The sequence below is a fragment of the Leptodactylus fuscus genome, chromosome 7 (assembly GCF_031893055.1).
Source record: "Leptodactylus fuscus isolate aLepFus1 chromosome 7, aLepFus1.hap2, whole genome shotgun sequence".
NCBI classification, from domain to species: Eukaryota; Metazoa; Chordata; class Amphibia; order Anura; family Leptodactylidae; genus Leptodactylus; species Leptodactylus fuscus.
The window spans coordinates 7912116-7929147 of record NC_134271.1 but is presented as its reverse complement, the minus strand read 5'-3'; positions in this window follow the sequence as shown (position 1 = coordinate 7929147).

Below are 17032 nucleotides of genomic sequence, written 5' to 3'. Positions count from 1 at the left end.
TCATGTCCCCAGGCATTAATGAAGGACGTTGGGGTGGACACAAGCTAGTCGCTACTATGTTGCCTATTTTAGGGGAATGTTGGGTGGTGTAGGATCCACTTCCAAAAGAGTTGACACCTTTCCCTATGTATATTGCATGGCCAACCTAATAAATCTGCAATATCTGCAGGTGAATGGTTTCAGTGTTGTCCATAGTAGACCCCTATGTTGGAAGCCTTGTCCACCTTCTCATGTCCCCAGGCATTAATGAAGGACGTTGGGGTGGATATGAATTATGTTGCCTATTTTAGGGGAATGTTGTGTAGAGTAGGATCCACTTCCAAGAGTTGACACCTTTCTCTATGTATACTGCATAGTCAACCCAATAAATCTGCAATATCTGTAGGTGAATGGTTTCAGTATTGTCCATAGTAGACCGCTATGTTGGAAGAGTTGTCCAGCTTCTCATATCCCCAGGCATTAATGAAGGACATTGGGGTGGACATGAACTATGTTGCCTATTTTAGGGGAATGTTGTGCAGAGTAGGATCCATATCCACCAATACATTTCTGGTTGCCAATAGCTCCTATGGCATCTGTACCCTGGCTTCGATATTTTCCATAGTAGACCACCATGTTGTCACAGTTGTCCTCCTTCTGCCCCAAGCCGGGCATTGATGAAGAGCGATGGGGATGACAATAGGAACCGCTCCCTACTGTGTTGCCTATCCTAGAGGAAAGAGACATAATGAAGGACGCAGTTCCAAAAGAGTTGACATCTTCCTCTACATATCAGCCGCATCAGAACGTGAATATGCCGTTTATGTAACTTATATTAACAGAGATCCAGATTTGTTTTACCTGACCTTTAAAGAATAAGCAGAGGTCGAAACTCAATGTCATATCCGCCATCCAGATCATTTGTCTCCGCTTTCATACTGTCATCAGATGCATGGAACGGGAAAGGGGAACCTTTATGAATTTTCATGTCCGTGTAGACCAACTCGCTCCCCACGGAGACGCTTTTCTACTGAGGAAAAGCAAAAACAGCATAGCTCGCAGCCATGGCACTGTACAATATATTACAATTACTAAACCAGGATCTGCAGCTTCAAACAGATATTAAAGGAGGTCGATGGGTAAAACCAGCTTGTTTATAATTCACGCTTTCTGTGAAACCCATTTTTCCCCGTAGGCTCCTGCCAATGTGCTTTGCTTGCTAACTGTGTCACTCTGTTGCCCGAACTCTGTTATTAAGCAGGGTCCATGTAAGTGGATCTGAATAATGTAAAAGGACGTTTCTCATATTAGCAGCGAAAGGAGCATTGAAATATATTGGAATAATACTTTGCATATCCTCACCGTGCGGGCTCCACTTTCGCTTATTGCATCCAAAGTGAAAAGAGCGGCTGAAAAAGACGAAGCACCTGGCGAAGGTTGGCCAAAGACCAAATGCAAAAAGATAGGAAATGGTTCCTAGCTAACTTTTTCTTTTAGGTTTCGTCATTTCAATGGCCTTGGAAACTTCTTAAGTTCTGGAAATAGAAATAAAACTTTTGCATAATTCCAAATATTATTTATGTTGCCATATACGTGATGGCATGACATACAATGATGGAGGACATCCTCAGCAGTTGGGAGGGGAGTCCAGGTAAGGTTTGTGCTCCGACACAATCCGTAAGCCGTAATCGCGTGGGCCTAACACAAATAGAAACAACAGCTATTAAATCGACATGATTGCAAAACAATACAAACAATAGAGATTCGCCCCGAGCTACCAAAAAAGCAGATTACGTTGCATAAATGAGAATGTGCGCGGTCTGCTCCGACACCCGTCTGGATCTCACCTTTAATTAGTACACGCAGCAGGATAATTAGACAGGCAGCTCAATCCTGGAGACATGGTGCCCGGCCAGCTGCGTCTTGTCCATGGGAATTATGTTGGCAAAGCATGGAACACAGGGAAACCGCGCGGATAATTGTGTTAATGTATGACTGCACATATCCTGCAGGATTCAGCTACAAGAACACTGGTTAGAAACTACAATTGTCATTGTGTGCAGAGCATGGTATGGAATATTACAAGAATGGACAGGGCTGCATTCATTTCCTTCAGGCGGTGTTCACATGTGTCAGAGGTTCCAATACATTTTCGTTCTGTATATAGTGTCAGTTTTTCCATTTTCTACAATGAGTTACTTAAAGGGGCCATGGCGTTAAGCTATGTTGACCCTTCGGTCTTTACCTGGCACCATGCCGTATATTGTGTAGTAGCTGTAGTGTGCGCTCCTATTCAGGTGAGTTAAGTGCAGTACTAGGCACAGCCACTACAGAATGGATGGCGCTGTGCACCCTAGCACTGAGACCCGCTCAAACCAGGGCTGTGGAGTCCGTGGGCCAAACCACAACTCTGACTCAGTTTCCTCTATTTTTCCACTGTACAACTCTGACTGTCCATAAGTCTCTCTGCTGGTCATGTGGGGACCTCCTTCGGCATGTTCTCCTTTGGTCCCATCACTTGCCTAACCATTGAGCCTTTGACGCCACCATCTTCAAGCTCTCCACCAAACATAACCATTATAACAGTTGCCCCATCTTGAGTAAAGCGTGGGTTTCCATTTACACCGCCCACTAGATTTGATTAGACCCTCTTTAGTTCTACTATGAGGAGTCTATGATATAGTATGGCACCCAGGACAGGGTTTTTGTTGACATTTTCCACGCTTGCTCCTCTTGCCCCATCTCTAAGATTTCTGAATGGGTCCACCTTGGATCTGCCTCTTTGCTTGCACTGCAATTTTTTCTTCACAGCTGGATATGCAAGAATTCTCCCTATGTCTCTCTGCTGGTTATCTGGGAACTCCTTGGACATGTTCTCCGTGGAACCCATCACTTGCCTAACCATTGATTCTTAGAAGCCCCCATGCTCAAGTCAACATGGTGAGCTCTCCACCATACACAACCATCATATGAGTTGCCCCATCTTGCATAAAGATTGGGTTCCCATTTACACCGCCCACTTGTCTTGATCTGACCCTCTTTGGTTCTACTATTAAGAGTCTATGATCTAATATGACACCTAGGACTAGATTTTTGTTGACGTTTTCCATGCTTGGTCCTCTTGCCCCATCTACGGAAATTCTGAATGGGTCCACCTTGGACCTGTGTCTATGCTCTCACTGCAGTTCTTTCTTCACAGCTGTATGTGCAAAAACTGACCATATGTCTCTCTGCTGGTCATGTGGGGACCTCCTTGGACACGTTCTCCTTGGGTCCCATCACTTGCTTAACCACAAAACCATTGAAGCCACCATCCTCAGGTCGACAATGTGAACTCTCCACCATACACAACCATCATACCAGTTGTCCCATCTTGAATAAAGAGTGGCTTCCCATTTACACCAGCCATTAGATCTTGGTTTGGTCTGACCCACTTTGGTTCTACTATGAAGAGTCTATGATATAGTATGGCACCTAGGACAAGGTTTTTATTGAAATGTTGCATGCTTGGTCCTCTTGCACCATCTCTAGGATTTCTGAATGGGTCCACCTTGGATCTGCCTCTTTGCTTGCACTGCAATTTTTTCTTCACAGCTGTATATGCAAGAATTCTCCCTATGTCTCTCTGCTGGTTATCTGGGAACTCCTTGGACATGTTCTCCTTGGGTCCCATCACTTGCCTAACCATTGATGCTTAGAAGCCCTCATCCTCAAGTCAACATGGTGAGCTCTCCACCATACACAACCATCATACGAGTTGCCCCATCTTGCATAAAGAGTGGGTTCCCATTTACACTGCCCACTTGTCTTGATCTGACCCTCTTTGGTTCTACTATTAAGAGTCTATGATCTAATATGACACCTAGGACTAGATTTTTGTTGACGTTTTCCATGCTTGGTCCTCTTGCCCATCTCCAGAAATTCTGAATGGGTCCACCTTGGACCTGTGTCTATGCTCTCACTGCAGTTCTTTCTTCACAGCTGTATATGCAAAAACTGACCATATGTCTCTCTGCTGGTCATGTGGGGACCTCCTTGGACATGTTCTCCTTGGGTCCCATCACTTGCCTAACCATTGATTCTTAGAAGCCCTCATCCTCAAGTCAACATGGTGAGCTCTCCACCATGCACAACCATCATACGAGTTGCCCCATCTTGCATAAAGATTGGGTTCCCACTTACGCCGCCCACTAGACTTGATCTGACCCTCTTTGGTTCTACAATGAAGAGTCTATAATATAGTATGGCACCCAGGACAAGGTTTTTGTTGACATTTTCCATGATTGGTCCTCTTGCCCCATCTCTAGGATTTATGAATGGGTCCACCTTGGATCTGCCTCTTTGCTTGAAACCATTGAAGCCACCATCCTCAAGTCAACATGGTGAGCTCTTCACCATACACAACCATCATACAAGTTTCACCATCTTGCATAAAGATTGGGTTCCCACTTCCGCCGCCCACTAGACTTGATCTGACCCTCTTTGTTTCTTCTATGAAGAGTCTCTGGTCTAGTACGACACCCACGACAAGGTTTTTGTTGACGTTTTCCATTTATTAAACCTAATTTCTGGGGTAAGGCGATGGGCGCTCTACGCGAAGCAGAAAGGTTAATTCCTCTAAATGTTAGATGTTACATCGCGGCAATTTTCTCATTCAGGAGACCAGTTTTTAAAGCTTTTCTTAAAAGGTTTTTACCTTCCAAATGGTTTTTTAATTATATTCTTAGTATCTCCCATTAACTTTTAATTGTGTAGGAGATAAGGAAGAAGCTTAGCCAGGATTTGGCTGATCACGATGGAAGAATCCCGCTAGACTGACAATATTATTGTCACGGTGCTTACCGCCGGATACATGCAAACGACAGCTGACCTTGACTTAGAAATATCGATTTCAAGGGTATTTGGCGATTTAGAAACAGAAGATTAGGACAGCTAATAATCATTTATCCTCATCTACTTTCACATTGACCAAACTTTACATGCGGTGCGGAGACTAGACGGGGACTTGGGAAGCGGCTACACAAAAGGGACTTTTAAATCAGATATTGACAAATGGCTGCCCTAGAAATCAAGACTTATAGTGTTACCGAGCCTTATTATACAGACGGGGAGAAAATGGGCCAAGAAAAAAACGTCAATACCTTGAGAAGGTTCCAGGTAAATTCATCAAATTCAAATTAAGACATTTGTCTTCTAGAAGCTCCGACTTTCATCAAGTCTTCATTTCAATTTCTCTTTTTTTTTTGGGTGGGGGAGGCTATAAATACTATTTATTGGGTTGCATGGGGGTCAGAAGAAGTAGAAGTCAGGGGTCCAATATATTAGGGTTGGATAAACTTCTTTGCATTGTAAATTTATGACCTCTGGTGCGCTGGAGAGAGAAGTGTTAGGATACACAGCCTTCCACTGTCAGGAAGGAGAAAATTAACCATTTCTTACCAAAAAGAAAAATAGCAGCAGCATATAGTCAAGGAGGGATTTGATTATCATGTATGGGGCAATGACAGGCAATGGGAATGATGGGAGGCTCGTGTGCACAGACATGTTGTGAACAAGTGATCGGGATCCAGATAGAGATGGAAAGGGTAATGTAAATGCTATTCAGATGGACATGGCTGACGATCAGAAGGAGAAGTTGCCCTAGAGGACATGGTGGCTCAGTGGTTAGCACTGCAGCCTTGCAGCACTGGAGTCCTGGTGTTCAAATCCCGCCAAGGGCAAAAACCATCTGCAAGAAGTTTGTATGTTCTCCCCGTGTTTGCATGGATTTCCATCCCATGTTCCAAAGTCATATTGACAGGGAAAAATGAACATTGTGAGCTCTATGTGGGGCTCACAATCTACGTTAAACCCCCCCACCTAAAAAAAACCCTCCCAGCATGATCCATGTGATATTATATCACAAAACAATATCCCATATGAGTCGATGTTTGGTTACCCAGTTGTTTTGTGAATTGCCAATTGTCCTGATTAGGGTTGAGCCGATCTTGAGACTTCAGAATCGTTTTTAAAATCCGATTTTCAATCATTTTCTGGCCGATCCTGATCGTGAAATTTGCTCAATCACTGATCGGTATCCGATCGTTCCCGATCCCGACCAGTCAACCCTAGTAATGTAAGGTATGTACACTAGGATTGAGCCGATCTTGAGATTTCAGGATCGTTTTTTAAATCCGATTTTCGATCATTTTCCAGCCGATCCCAATCCGGATCCAATCTTTCTTGATCTTGATCGCTCAACCCCAGTTGTGATATCAAATTGACGTAGTGAAATTAGAATTCTTTACCAAATTTGAGAATTTTTTATCAAAGTGGCGGTATTATTATATGGCCGGGAAAGAAAATCCATCTATGCTACTGACTGCTGGATCGACACTAAATACGATGAGAATATCGGCTAGAGATCGACAAATCAACTCATACTGTGCTGAGTGTGACCTGAATTTTCCAAATTTTTGTTTTCTACAGAAATGAACAACTTGAGATTCGACTTGGTGAATTAAAATGGCCACCGTATTAGACTCTGGGGGTGCAGGGGAGTGAAAAAAATATAATATACACTCATATTCACCTTCCATTACCTCTCTTGGGCCTCCGACCGTCATGACTGCTGAGGCCCAATCAGAGGCCTCACTGGTGCCCCCTAGTGCATGACGTCACCAAGAGAGCAACGGACGTTGCGAACCGTTGGCAGTCAGGGGAGTCCTCATAAAAAGTCTAAAAAGCTAGAAAAACATTGTAAATTCTAAAAAAATAACCCAACAAATCCACTGGAACACATATTGATAGACATTCTAGATCTATTTAGTATCTCTTCCATATACAGTGAACATGTGATGGATCATTACCAGGAAAACAACAGCTTATCTTACAAAAAACAAGTCCTCGTGTCGACCAGCTGTAAAAAAAACCAAACCCAAACCACTGACAAATCGGCAATGAATTTGTTACGGCAGAAAATCTTAGATTCTTCGAGCCGTCCCTTTTTGTTTGGTCCCGCCGCCGCCGCCGCCGTCTAAATGTCTATATTAAGAGCTGGATTTACTAAAGTAGTTCAGTAATTGAGAATAAATCGTCAACCAAATTAGAAAGCAATTAAGAATCGCAAACGTACAGAATGCGGCTTCCATTAGCGCATATTAAAGTCTTCATTATTATTTTTTTTTTGGAATGTCTTCGCTGCATATATTACGTTTTCCGTCTGTGATTATTTACATAGCGCCCCCAGTGGCTTTGTAAGGGGATCTGCAAATGTTTGATAAGAGTCAGAGCCGGGAAGGACGTTGCTCTAATCTTATACGCAGAATCGCAACAATGTAGCAACATAGTAACAAAGTAACACATGTAATAATGGGCTGGCAGGGCGATATGGATCCTGGTATCGTATAGTTTTGGGTTTGGTTATGGATACTTTTCATAACATAACCCCTTGGCCATCTATACTGTAAGTAAATGACTACTCTTATATCACCGCAGACTAGTCTCATATGCCATGGCGGAGTATAGGGAAGCCGTTGTTAGATATGGATGCCGTGTCCTCGTAATGTCTCCATTTTCACCTCCAAATAAAAAAGCGCTCCCACTTTTATAACAGACATTGTAATAGGTGCCACGTGTTCTCCTTATAGTGCGCGGACACTGTATCAATGCCCCTACTGTACTTGGAAATGGAAGCGCGAGATATACATTAAGGGTGAGAGCCTTCAAGTATCCCGACCATTATAGAATAATTGCTAACACGTCAATGCTAGAATAGACATGTGCGATGGTATAAGGACACAATTGGGGAAGAAAAGCTCTTTAGGATAATAACACAATTATCCTAAACACCCTATTAGGCCATAGGATCATAAAACATGTACCCAATGTTGGAGGAGTCTACCAGGTAACCAGGTCCGCATCATTTGATGGGGCTCTAGGTAATGGCGGGTGCTATTTGAGACATGAGTGACCCCATGGATTGACCTTTAAGAGAGGACATTTAATGTGCACCTGCTAAAATCTGTAAGGGCGCCCCATCATGTGCGTTTATGATACTGATATCTTCTTATATGGCAGACCTTATATATCAGGGTACGGAGGTGACCGCTACAAATCCGCCATCTTTACTCTTCGCCCTCTTCTTCTTGTACATTGGGGTTAGTAAGGTGCGGCTTCTGCTGACACGTCCATGCTGACTTCACCTTACTCAACTCCCTGCTGACATCCTATTTTTCTACCTCTCCAAGTCAGCGTGGATGAAGCAGAGTAAGTCGGTGTTTGACAGGCCTGGCAGAGAGGTAATTACATCTACACCGCGGCTAGAACGAAACTTTTACATAGTTTGTCTTCCCTGAAGCTTTCGCTCTTACATTAATCCCAGTTTCTGCATTACAGTAACCTGAGGAAATCCCAAGACAGCCCTGAGATCTGCTCTGCTTATTGACATGCTGGTAGACAGCAGAGAATGTCAGATCGCCTATAGATAGCTAAGCGGATAGGAACAGGGCGCACTATAGGAAGAGACATATAAATAACCAGCTGCGCTAGAAACCGGTGCAGGGATAGACTAGAAATCCCATCTACAGAACTTCACCTGGTGGCCCTATAAGGGGGTGCTTTGCCTTCTATTATTGGCGTCACATGGGTATAAAAATATATATGATATGTATATGTCCGATGATGGTGACAGTGATAACATGGTTGTATATGACCGGGGACAACAGTAGTCAGTGCTTGGTGCAATCCACATGCTAAAGAGGACCTTTCACCACCTTACATAACAGTCGTCGATCCACTGATTCTGGCACAGTTGGAATTTTTTCTCTAGCTCCCACCATTCCTGAGCAATCAATGCTTTTAGTTTTGGTGCCTGATATACTATTTAGACTCTGTACTGTCAGGTGGGCGGGGTCAGGCAGGAGCAGACAAGGGGGTGTAATTCTGAGCGCTGACACTGGCTCCTTCTGATTGGAGTTCTGAATCATGCCCCCCTTGTCTGACACCGCCCACCTGACAATACAGAGCTAAATAGCACATCAGGCGACAACAAAACTAGCTGCATTTGCTCAGGAACAGTTGGGGCTAGAGAGATAATTCCAACTGTGCTGGAATCGGTATATATATGTCCTTTCTTAGGATTCCTCATACCTGGACATGTCCATATATACGTGTCACGAGATGATCAGCTTTTCAAAAACACAATATTGCAACATTCTGTCCCCAAATGTCTATCCTATGTGTATCTGGTGTCCTTCTAGTGGTTGTCATGGGAATTGCAGCTTGTCAAGGGTTTTGTTATCGTACTGTGATGTTGCATTGGCCCAATTTCTTGACAAATTGATGTTTTTAACCAAATGTGAGCTAAGGTAAAGGTGGTCACCCCTCTAGATGGAGGATCAAGCAGCCACGCTTGCCAATGTTCCAAGATTCCGGCCCATTTGTACTTTGTTTTATGAATATTGAACACATTTGGTCCCTTCACTGGTCTATGATGAAAACAAAGACATAAAGGAAGATCTACAAGACCTTCCAGCTAGAGACAGCGCCATCTATGTCCCTGGAGAAGGAAAAAGAGACAATGTTTCAGATACATTGGAACTTACCTTATTATAAGAAGGAGGAACGTTTGAAGGTCCGTGTTTGTCATTTTTAACCTTACGACCCTTGGTTTATTCCTAATTCCTTTGGCTTGTCTATGTCAGACAACCCGGAGACATTACTGATGTCTTATATTATTGGAACACAGCTATAGCGTATGTACCATGTAGCACCTGTCAACACCATCTGAAGCACCTGACATGGCGTTCCCATTTCTTAGATTCGATCTCTTGCGCCCTGTAATTGTGCAGATTTATGAAGGACATTTCAATTACTCTATTAAAAGGAAGCAATCTTGTAAGACGGGGAAGATGAAGTAAGGTATTGCGAGTGTAATGACATGGGATGCTCTTATTCTATTACTGTATTATGTTGCAATTATTTGACTGGGGATGAGAATGATTCATAAAGAACAAAAAAAAAATCATTACCGGAGGAAAACAATGAGAAGGAGCTCATCTAAATTCATAGAAAACAAGAATTTATTAATTGATGAGTATACAACTGCGGGCTGTCCGATATGGAGTCGATGCACTTGCAGAAACTTCCTTGTGTTTGTCTTTCTCATTATTTTTAATTATTTTTTCTATTGATAGTTTGAGTTTATATTGTAATAATGGAGGAATAATAATGATGCAAAAGAATAGCACAAAAAAAAAAATCAATTTTGTGATGTAAAGCTCGGCTCACCTCTGCACTGGAGTCATACCAGGACCGGAAGAATGGAAAAATGGACTGGATTGAAATCTTTGCGAATCCGTCTGAATCTCCAAGACAGACTGCAGCTTGCGGAGGTGTCAAATTACAGTGCACAATAGAAGTCTATGGAGAGACCATGGAGCCCATTCACTGTATTGGGGTCCGTCATGTATCTGTTGGATGTCCGTTATGTTAAACTGAAGTCGTGTGTCGTAAAGGTTGGACTTGCAGGATTTTTTCATCTGATGGTTTTAGATGGATCTGGAATAGTCGGACACCCGAACCGAACGTAATTCATAAATCATAGAGTATAGGCATGGTTCCATTACAGATATGAGTTATACAGAGCTGTAATACGTAGGGGCCCTCCTGTACTATCATTGTATGTTATTTACCCTCCATCTTACCTTGCCCTTGTCTTGGGAGACCAAAGTCTTATTCTGTAGTCCACGTGGCTGTACTATATACACCGAGTTTCGGGGCACACTGATTGGGCATAAAGATGGCCCGAACTAATACTCATTCTGAAATCTTTGCTGAATCCGTCTGAATCTCCAAGACAGACTGGAGCTTGCTGAAGCATCAAATTATAGTGTACAATAGAAGTCTATGGAGAGGGAAGATAGAGGAGGGATGAGGAACAATGGGATAATAAAATACTAATACCTACCCCAAGAGCTTTATTTAACTCAGTACTGTTCAGTACTTTTCCATAATGTCCTCCATACTGCTTCTGAGTGAGTTAGACCAAGTTTGGAACAGGATCTCCTATTTCTTCCATCTTTATCCATCAACTGAAGACAGACTGAAGACAGAGGGGAAAACTGCTAAAACTGCAGAATATAATATTCTAACCAGAAATACTGCCACTCCTCATGTCATCCACTTCAGTCTTATCTCTTACTGAACATAGAATTGATGACAAGATACATTGTAATTTACTACTATGGAGACCCATAGACCTGCATGGGAGCTGCGGACACAAAACGACCGGTCATTCTTTCCCTAGCTGTGTATCTATTATCTATATTATAATAACCAAAACACATTGTAGCTCAATTAACTTCTTCCGCATCGCAACAAGACCAAACCGGAGATTATTTATAGCCTCCGCGCGGGGTCAAGCGGCTTCCCAAGGAAGAAATATGACGCGATTGACATGGATGACAGAAGACGGAACGTGACATTGAGAAGGGCTGAAGACTATAAAGATTCCCAATGACCGGGGCTGTTAAGACAGAAATAGAGGTCACTTTACCATAAACCCGTCCCTGACCCATGGCCAGGGAGACGCCGCCGTAAACCCCGGCACAGCGACACGTCCCAAAGCATTTATGACAGGCCATAATTAGTGTGAAAGATTAGGAATTAGAAGACTGTACAACAGCCGCAGGACCGGCAAATTTAATTATAACAAGGTGATTGCAAACTCTTTAATATGCATTCCTATTAAGCCCGGGATCTAGGAATACCGGCCAACTCCGAAGGTCTAGAAAGAATCCAATGAATTTTAATTAACGTTGGGTAGAGAGTCAAAAGATGAGTTACAATGAGCGACATATGCAGTAAATTCTTACCAGTCAACAAGCAGATGTGCCCTAAGAAAATGCTTAAGCAGGAGGTATTTTAATGGAAGTCGACAAATCCCACACTAAGCATTTGTGTGATAACAAGAACTTCCAGCGTTCTGTGCTAGTAATATCCTCTGCCCGGGGCGGGGGAGGGCAAAGGTCGCACAAAAAATTATAATAAAGAAAAAAAAGGAATTTGACCGGAAGCCAAAAACAGCAGAACGATGGGATGTAACGTAAGCTATGGCAATAATGTATCCTCTATCCTATGATGAAGGCTGAGACCCCCGGATTCCAAGAACGTTCACTACAAGCAGAACTCAGGATTGTCGGGGGTCTCAGCATTTGGACCATTTACCCAATGGTTGGACACTGGATTTGGGTCATGCCTAGTTCGGTGGGATATGATTACAGTCCTGCATAGGTATCAGTAAATCCTTGATGTGTCAAGGGCCATATGGTTGGTGTGTAGGGTTGAGTGATCGGGATTGGAAAAGATCGGCTCCCGACCAGCGATCGAGCAAATTTCACGATCGCGATCGGCTGGAAAATGATCGGAAATCGGATTTTGAAATCTCAAGATCGGCTCAACCCCAAAAAGTGACTTTTCCCATAGAGAAGCATTGACTAGGATTGAGCAATCGGGATCTGATCTTTCCCAATCCCGATCGCTCAACCCTAGTCAATGCTTCTCTATGGGAAAAGTCACTTCTAGGGTTGAGCCAAATTTCCATAGGTTCCCAAGACCTTCCAGTTATGCCTCATACACTGTCTACTAGAGATGAGCGAGTACTATTCGAAACTTTGCCGGACCCCCTGCGTGCCAGCTGCGTCCATTCATTCCTATGGGTGCGTGCTATTCGAAACGGGAGATTTGAATAGCACTCGCTCATCTCTACTGTCTACCAATAAGTATTTGCCCCCTGTGGTCCGAGCGGAAATTACAGCCTCAATCCTCCAGGGCTTTCCCCAAGTCCTAGTGGTATTTTATTCCATTCGTCTTGGAGAAGACAGGTAAGTTCTTTCACCGATTCTAGTCGGCTGCTGCACCCCTTAGTTCGGCAATCCAGAGGTGCTCGATAGGGTTAAAGTCTGGGCTCTGGGCAGGTCAGTCCAGTCGGTTAACCTGTTCCAAGCCATGGTAGACCTCGCTACGTTGTCATTCTGGAAGTAACCCATAGAACTGCCATAATGTAGGAAGCACGCTGTTATCTAAAATGGTGCAATAGGCATCAGCATTGAGTTTACCGTGCACTGGGACCAAAGGTCCATACCAGAAGAAACACCCCCAGACCACAACTCCACCTCCACCGAACTTTACTGGGTGTCCAAATACGTATTGGTAGACAGTGTATCTACAATCCCATGTTATACCCACAGACTACAGACTAAAGCGAAGGATTGTCATTTTTATATTCAGAACTCGATGGATTGAGAAGGACTTCTCCTCCTCCAGAGATAAAGACGCCGGAGTGACAGCTAGAAGACATATTATGTGTCGGCATTTAATTAATGGTGGCGGCATTGTGCGGTATATTTTCTATTATCGAGAAAGACTACGACAAGTCTAGATGTCATGGAGAGATAAAACCTTATTGTTCCCAATAGGCAGCACAAATTCTATTAGCATGGATGTACATAGGATGTTCTATAAAGGCGACCGGCCTCAGATGTCTATGTCGCTTTCATCCGGAATTTCTATGGCTCGGAATTTAGAAATCATTCTATATTGAATAAAACCAGTAACCGCTATAGAGATGAATAAAGGCAGAATAATGTACAATGTCAAGTGTTTGAAGGAATTCAATCCTTGTAGAATGGTTTGGCCATCAGGATGTTCATCCAATACAATCATTGGTCATATTATTACTATTATTTTTGAAAACCAAGATGAGAGATGGTCGGACCCTCCAAGATTCATCCCAGGTGACTCAGGTCCCTATGGGACGCTATGGGATGGAACCATAATTGAAATGATTATAGTCTGGGGTCTACAGAGAATAGTTAGTGGTCCAGGGGAGGTGTAAAAAAAAATCAAAAACATTCAACTTGGTCTCTTACACCTGTTGCTATGAACTTGTGTAAATCTCAGTACAGACATATGGACCTGCAGAGAGTAAGCTTGATATATAAGGAGGCGACTCATCATGAAGGAGGACACAAGACATATGAAGAAATCATAAACCTACCCCATATCTCATGTCAACAATTACAGTTTAGCAGAGGACCCACACCGAGCCCCCCTGCTGATCAGCTGGCTGCAATGTCTGGTCCGTGTTGTAGCCTCTTCAGTACTTACCAACCATAATGCCATATATTGGTTCAGCAGTCACAGCTCAGCTCATTCATTTGTGCTGCGATGAAGCCATGCGACGGATAAATGTGACAGCTAATCCACAGCGGTTGGACCCCCACAGGTTTTGGAATAATGACCTATACTAAGGATGTGTCATCAATTAAACAGTCCTTGGAAACCCCGATAACTATTCCCTATATTTTTACTTTTGTTTGTCGTCTGCAAATTTTGCTACTTTTCCAATTCACTAGGTAGGACACCAAACTGTTACCAGTCTGTTGACTCCCAACCCTCCAAGCACACAGAGCACATACCCCTAACATACAAGCACACAGAGAAAATACCCCTCACATCCAAGCACACAGAGCACATACCCCTCCCCAAAATGCACGCAGAGCACATACCGCTTCCCTTCAAGCACACAGAGTACATACCCCTCCAAGCATGAGGAGCACATACCCCTCTCCTCCAAGCACGAGGAGCACATACCCATCCCCTCCAAGCATGCAGAGCACATTCCCCTCCAAGCATGAGGAGCACATACCCCTCTCCTCCAAGCATGCAGAGAACATACCCCTCCCCTCCCAGCACGCAGAGCACATTCCCCTCCAAGAACGAGGAGCACATACCCATCCCCTCCAAGCACGCAGAGAACATACCCCTCCCCTCCAAGCACGAGGAGCACATACCACTTCCCTTCAAGCACACAGAGTACATACCCCTCCAAGCATGAGGAGCACATACCCCTCCCCTCCAAGCATGCAGAGCACATTCCCCTCCAAGCATGAGGAGCACATACCCCTCTCCTCCAAGCATGCAGAGAACATACCCCTCCCCTCCCAGCACGCAGAGCACATTCCCCTCCAAGAACGAGGAGCACATACCCATCCCCTCCAAGCATGAGGAGCACATACCCCTCCCCTCCAAGCACGAGGAGCACATACCGCTTCCCTTCAAGCACACAGAGTACATACCCCTCCAAGCATGAGGAGCACATACCCCTCCCCTCCAAGTATGCAGAGCACATATCCCTCTCCTCCAAGCACGCAGAGAACATACCCCTCCCCTCCAAGCACACAGAGCACATTCCCCTCCAAGCATGAGGAGCACATACCCCTCTCCTCCAAGCATGCAGAGAACATACCCCTCCCCTCCCAGCACGCAGAGCACATTCCCCTCCAAGAACGAGGAGCACATACCCATCCCCTCCAAGCATGAGGAGCACATACCCCTCCCCTCCAATCATGCAGAGAACATACCCCTCCCCTCCAAGCACGCAAAGCACATACCCCTCTCCTCCAAGCATGCAGAGCACATACCCCTCTCCTCCAAGCACGCAAAGCACATACCCCTCTCCTCCAAGCACGAGGAGCACATACCCCTCCCCTCCAAGCACGCAGAGAACATACCCCTCCCCTCCAAGCACACAGAGTACATACCCCTCCCCTCCAAGCATGAGGAGCACATACCCCTCCCCTCCAAGCACGCAAAGCACATACCCCTCTCCTCCAAGCATGCAGAGCACATACCCCTCTCCTCCAAGCACGCAAAGCACATACCCCTCTCCTCCAAGCACGAGGAGCACATACCCCTCCCCTCCAAGCACGAGGAGCACATACCCCTCTCCTCCAAGCACGCAAAGCACATACCCCTCTCCTCCAAGCACGAGGAGCACATACCCCTCCCCTCCAAGCACGCAGAGAACATACCCCTCCCCTCCAAGCACACAGAGTACATACCCCTCCCCTACAAGCATGAGGAGCACATACCCCTCCCCTCCAATCATGCAGAGAACATACCCCTCCCCTCCAAGCACACAGAGTACATACCCCTCCCCTCCAAGCATGAGGAGCACATACCCCTCCCCTCCAATCATGCAGAGAACATACCCCTCCCCTCCAAGCACGCAAAGCACATACCCCTCTCCTCCAAGCACGAGGAGCACATACCCCTCCCCTCCAAGCACGAGGAGCACATACCCCTCCCCTCCAAGCACACAGAGTACATACCCCTCTCCCCTCCAAGCACGAGGAGCACATACCCCTCTCCTCCAAGCATGCAGAGCACATACCCCTTTCCTCCAAACACGAGGAGCACATACCCCTCCCCTCCAAGCATGCAGAGCACATACCCCTCCTCTCCAAGCATGAGGAGCACATACATACCCCTCCCCTCCAAGCACACAAAGCACATACCCCTCCCCAGTCCCCAACTACACCGCTGCTTTATAATCAATAGCTGAACATTGGACTTTATGTTATATGCTCGAAATACAAACGAAAACACAAAGGGAAAAATCTCAGCAAACAATTCACACAAGTGGCGGGTTGCGATAACAATGGATGTGCCGTGTTTAAACAGGAGACATTTTAAGTAACACCGAGGTAATTCAGCTGACAAGAAGAAGGAGCCGAGTTCTTCCGAGAACCGCTGATAATAATAACGATTTTCCTTCGGCCATTTGTTAGGACAAAGATGAAGCTACAAAAATATGAAGCAAATTGTAACACAACATAAAAATATAGAAAACCACTGATCTCTATGCAAGGCCTTGCTGCAGGTTATTTAATATGAGGGTCGGTGGAGGAGGCCACGAGCGGAGTCTTCTCTCTCGGAAGATGAAGGTGCGAGCGAGCGGCCGCTTCTAGAGACAAGTGGATTGTGAATTAATTGCGCCATTGATTTTGTTATCATTGACAATGACGCTAGTAAATAGCATGTTGGAAACACATTTTACTGACCTCTTGACTTTAAAGGATTTTCCGTGTAGACGTAAAGAGCCATCTGTCACTTGTGTGTCACGTCGCCCCTAAATGCATACGAAAAAAACAGGCTATTGAAGTCGCATAAGTCTGATTCTAATCTCTGGACAAGACAAAAGTAGAAGAGTGGATGGATTCCCGGAATA